The following is a 6,103-nucleotide window of genomic DNA, read 5'->3' as shown; positions in this document are numbered from 1 at the left end:
GTACAAGACACTGACACACACACACACACACACACACACACACACACACACACACACACACACACACACTCGTCACTTGTGTCTACTAATGGGTGGCAAACACTCACGCATACGTTCACTCACACATGTAGCACAAAACCACTGTACCTTCCCCCAAAACACCAAACAATCCAACACACTCTCTCTCACACACACACACACACACACACACACACACACACACACACACACACACACACACACACACACACACACACACACACACAAACACACACACAGTTGTTATCGTTTGTGTGCAGTGAGGTAAGGGAACAGGGGAGGAGAGTTTTGAGCTGTTAAAAAGGAAACAAGGAAACTCCTCCATAGCTATGGGCCATGCTTTCTTCCCTCCGTACCAAACGCTGCATGCTGTTACAAATGGTAATCGGCTCTGATTGTCACAAATTTCAAAACAAACGCTAGGTGACTGAAAAGCCAAAGTGACGCCCCGAGTGATACTCCGACAGAAAGCCAGAATCAAAGCATGCCGACTATAATTAGGTTCCATCTGGGCTACATTATTTAAAGCCGCACCAGTTAATTGCTTGTGTACAAATGGCCTATTTTATTTGAATCAAACTTTTTTTGTGATTCGTAATTACATTGATGTGAAGGGGGCCATATCTCTTTACTTCATTTATAATATAAATACATATTCAAATTATTAAGAGGACTTTGAGGCAAGGGAAATGTAAAGTGATGATACTTTTCTTTGTGTGAATTGAATTTCCTTAAACAATTATGAGTGCTTAATCAAATATACTGACATTTGGGTTAAACATTTAATGAGCTTCAATTAAAAAAAAAAAAGGAGATGAACAATGATATTATCATGAAGCTAAAATGACCGAATACCTAACAGGACTGATGCACAATATATTATTGCATGCAGAAGCAAACATTTTCTAATTTCCTCTTGTCAAAGTTTTCATCAAAAATCAAAACAGTGTATTTTCTTATCGATTTCCTTTCAACGGTAACCTAAGCTTTTGTTTTATCTCGACGTGAGGCAGAGCGGTGCGTTACGTTGCGGGCCCTCGCTGGCTGTAACCTTAGCCGGGCTGCTGTTTGTGGAAACTATCTGTAGCATGGATCAGCGGTGGAGAATCGCTATCTGTATCCAGGTTGTCAGACGATCGGATTTCCGCTCCTGACGCTCTCTGATATTAGAGGATCTTCTGTGGTGTGTGTGATAGTATGTGCACTGTGTGTGTACAGATACTGTGTGTGTGTGTGTTTGTCCATAAGAGACGCGCGTACAGTCAGTTATGCGTGTTGTGATCTTGCTTGCCGACATGCGTAAAGGTCAAGAATGTCATTTTGTCCCACAAGGCTGTCTGTCGAAGGGGGCAAGACATGTTGCCACTGGAGACGAGGTCAAAGAGAACCCAGGCAGGTGACAGCCGGTCAGCCACTCTGCAAGAGCAACTCCGTCCTCTGTAACAAAACATGGAGATGTTGTCCTCCGTCAAAAAGATAATTAAATCTAAATTTACCCCCACCTCCCCACCACCCCTCAGTTTCCACTCAGGGTGAAGACATCTACGTCAAACCCACAGACAGCTTTGTTTATGCTATACTGTGTGTCTTCATTTTTTAATAAAATCAACATGGTACTAAGCCTTCACACGTCTACAGGGGCAATCAAAAGGAAAAAAATTAAACAGAAAAATGACTAAAACTGAGCTCATTTCATCAGACCAGTAATACCACTGCTGCTTCTTGAATGCAATTCACTTTTAATGCTCATCGGTAAACGGGGTCTGGTCCCTCCCTCCCCCCCCCCCCCCCCCCCCCCCCCATCTCCCTCGTACTGCTTTTAATTGCTTTGCTTATTATTGTGGGTTGTTGTTAGACAAAAACAAGGCAGAACTCATTACGCATCCAGAGATGAGGAACCTGAATCACTAGCTACAGGGGCCGCTGAGGGGCCTCTGTATTTACTTAGAATAAAATACAAACAGAAGAGAGATATGGAGAAACAGAATCGAGTGAAAGCCCATAGAGAGGAGAACATCACATTAACTTGTTGAAATCATCATCCAATGTAAGCTATTTTATATTCCATATTATAATTCCAGGAAGAGTAAAACTTGTGACAACAAGGACTCTTTCTACTTCTTTCTCCTTCAGTTCCCTCCCTTCATCTATCCTTCCCCACTTGCCGCCTCCATACCCAGACTGCACTGAGTGCTTTTTTATTTTAACATGAATGAGTGGCCTTGGCCGTCATAAAGGACCCTCGCTTTTATAGACTTGGAGCGCAGTATTTACAAGATAACCCTGGTCCAAGGACAGCGCAAGGTATTTGATACCAGTGTCAGACTCTTCCCACTCTTCTTCAGTAAAAATCGAAAGCCCAAACATGCCCTCGCCTCTGACAGCACCTCTCAATGTTAGTTGCTTTACTCTGCTCTACTGAAATAGGATGAAACACTTTGGAACAAGAGAAAGACAGTTTAGTTTTCTCATTTACTTTTTACATTGGAATATTAATGACATTAAATAGGGACTCATTTACAAATTGCAATCACGCATTAAAATGTAATATTCAAGTAAGCACTGCATGTACAGTATATAGCATATGAAACACAAGTTGCTAATAATTTGTCTCTATAGTAATAGTATAGTAGTAGTTTTAATTAAACTCAAAAACACATCAAATCTTATTTTCCTCATGAAGACACGACATTGCGGATTATTATTTTAGATATTGCTCAAAAAAAATCAAAGAATAATGGGTAAAGAGGTAATGTCAACATGAGAATTTGTAATTATAGTCTGAGCATACTGTTTGATAACTAACACATCTACCTGACTACACCAAGTAACACACACATGTGAGAATGTCTTTCTAATGGAAACATTTCATGGCAGCTTTGGAAAACAATAGGATGCACACAAAGCACACACTCTGCTATTCCTATCCTTTTAAACCATTTTCACTTGCTTCTAGTGACTCCCATTATTTAGGGAAAATGTTTACTCCGGCACGTCCAAGATTTACCGACAGTTTTTTGTTTTAAACATGCCCAAGTTCTGCGCATGTACCTGTTGATTCAGTGTAAGTATGTGACAGAGAGAGACATTGAAATAGAGAGATTGAGTGACTGAGTGTGCGTACACATGTATGTGTATGAAGGGGCCTTGTTGGGAGTGCCACCCAGACATTAGCACTGTAAACAGTGTAGGCCTCCTTCCCTGTCCAGGCCCTTTGTTCCATCTGCACCACCATTGGTCGGGACTTAAATGGCAAACACTCAGGGGCTGCTAGCTCGCCTGACACGGTTTTGTTTTTGGCCTATTGAGGGGCAATGGAGAGCTTCTGTTTCTATGCCCAGGCACAATGTGTCTCAAAAGCAGCACGGCTGAAAAGAGAGGCCCCCACAAAGACTGTGCATTAGTGGAGGCACTGCATGCATGCGTATACATGCACTCTACATAAGCACAAGCACACACACACACACACACAACCCTGGGCAAGGGTCAGCACAGACAACCTTGCCAAATACACTGGTGGAGACAGAGCACGCACACACACACACACACACACACACTTCTACAATATCAGACATACACACATCACTCAGTCACAAAAGAGGTGGAGGAGGAGAGGCGTAAGAGAGGCCCCCTTGCACCTGTAAGAAAGACGGGCCACATTCAGAATCAATGGTCACAGAATAGACAGCTTTGAGTGCGAGAACCCCCATCCATCCATGGTGATCACACACACCTTACATACAGACCTCCTTCACTAACCAGGTTGTATAAGCTCTATAGAAGAATAGAGCAGCGCTATTAACACCACTGGCACATGCTTTGTCAAATGTAAGGTTTAACTGCAAAGTATCTCAAGGCATTATAAACTGGCAGCATGGTGAGGGAATGTTTAGCATCTGGCAAACTTTTTTATATGACACCCCCCCCCCCCCCTTTTCTTCTTCTTAATACTTAATAACACATACGTCTGTGTCCTCTGCTGTTTATACAGCATTACACTTACTGCTGTCATTGCTTACAATGACAAATAATGTTGCATGTTCTTCACAATGCTAGGGCTTATGTTTGATGATAAAAAAAAGCATGAAGCAGAGTTGATAACCTTATAGCAACAGTAGTCATAGATAGATAGATCAAATATATTGTCCCTGAGGGGAATTTTGTCTTTGGCACTGTTCTACAGTACGCTGCTTTATATATATATATTTATATATATATATATATATATATATATATATATATATATATATATATATATATATAAAAAAAAAACATGAAACCATCTTAAAAGTGAAGAGACATTTGACATTGACAACACGACAGCTTGAAAAAACAGAACCAGTCAGAATTAAAGAGCTAAAGTCATGACTAGCTCTTCATCCAAAGACCTCTTTCACACAACAAGCTAAAAAAAGAGCTGTGCAGGGGAGGCAAATGATTGATATTCTATGCAATAATCATGGTGACGCACTTACAAACAGGCAATGGTGTTGTTGTTGTTGAACATGTTGTATTAACTAGACTGTAGGATTTCCACAGTTTGAGTCCATAGCAATGGAACATTAACATCTTAATCCAGGTGCTCTGCAAGAGCCTCATATTACTTGTTTTTGTCTTGAATAGACGCACATACATACATCTGCTATGCATGTGTAGAGCTACTTGTCACATGACCTTGTGATCCCATGCATTGTAACACACACAGAGAGGGGGAGATAGTGTGTGTGTGTGTGTGTGTTGGTGAGATGAAAGGAGGAGGAGAGGAGAGGAGAGGAGAGGAGAAGAAGAGAGGAGAGGAGGTCAGGTGGGGGAGGAGCAGGCCAGGGGTGGAGATAGCACAGAGTGGGTGTTGAGGGCGGGGCAGGTCTGAAATAGATCACTTAAGGGAACAAAGTGTAATTAATGGCTCGCCACAGATAAGAGGGCTCTGGCCCTATCTGAGAATGTGCTAATGGAGTTGACACACACTCAACAAGATCAGTGGACAACCCCTCTTTTGGTGTGTGTGTGTGCGTGCGTGAAGTGAGTGTGTGCACGCACGTGCATGGGCGAGTGTGTGTTTTACGGACACACAATGGATAAATAGTGGGAGGAGAAGACTGCTAAGGTGACAGGTTAACATGGTTTCCTGCATGACGAAGACCTGCCATCCTGCAATCAGAGAAAACCCAGAAGGAAACACACACACGCACTCACAAGGTTTCTTCTGCTACACACAACCATAACACAAACATATCTACATTAGTCAGCCTCCCTAACTTACGTAGATGTCCCGCCTCACATCAAAACATGAGTGATGTTATTAGACTTGGCGAGCCGGCACGCCTTCAGTCGTGGGGATGTGGTTGTTTACGGAGAGATGGAGGAGGAGGAAGCCGCCTGGTCAAGAGAGGGTCAGACCTGAAGTGTTCTAAGAGAAGCAAATTGACACAAACCTCTGCTCAAACTTCCTGCCTGCGTGTGTCCCTGCGTCAGGGGAACCTGGCTGGAGCCAAGGGGCCTGTGTATGTGGATATGTGTGTGTGCATGTGTGTTGGTTAAACCTCTTGGGTTTGGAGCCTGGCTGGGGGAGGGTTTGGCAGGGGCCCACGTGTGCTGGGACAGTGAGATGGCCTGTGATGGACAAGGCAAGACAAGGAGGATTTCCCCTGTTTGTCTGAGAGACCGCAGCAGGCACGTCACACACACAGAGAGGGAGAAGTCTGTCTCCGGGATGGATTTCAAGTGTGTGTGTGTGTGTGTGCCTCTCTCAGGGTCACAGACCCTGGGGCCATCTACTTCAGTCTGGTTAAGTCGGACAAGCCAAGGCCACATTGACACACTACATGACTTAATAATATAGAGACCCCTGGCATGGTGCTGCAAATACAAGCCTCACACGCGTGAATAATCAAAAAACCACACACATATCTTACTTCTTTATGGAAATGGACCATTTAATATCATTACAGTCACCTTGACAAGCCAATAAATATCAAATGAAGTAAACGTAACAGTCCTTTAACACAAGGGCGAGACCTCGACAATGGCAAGCTGTGCATTGTGTTGTTACGCGTGTCCTCAG

General features: G+C 43.2%; 1 protein-coding gene across 4 annotated transcripts in view; it reads right to left on the bottom strand.

The window, feature by feature from the left end:
* Positions 1–6,103, bottom strand: part of arb2a (ARB2 cotranscriptional regulator A) — a 145,449-nt gene that overhangs the window by 5,935 nt on the left and 133,411 nt on the right. The window lies entirely within an intron of this gene.

The sequence above is a fragment of the Cottoperca gobio genome, chromosome 9, assembly GCF_900634415.1.
Source record: "Cottoperca gobio chromosome 9, fCotGob3.1, whole genome shotgun sequence".
NCBI lineage: Eukaryota > Metazoa > Chordata > Actinopteri > Perciformes > Bovichtidae > Cottoperca > Cottoperca gobio.
This window is presented reverse-complemented; position numbering and strand designations above follow the sequence as displayed.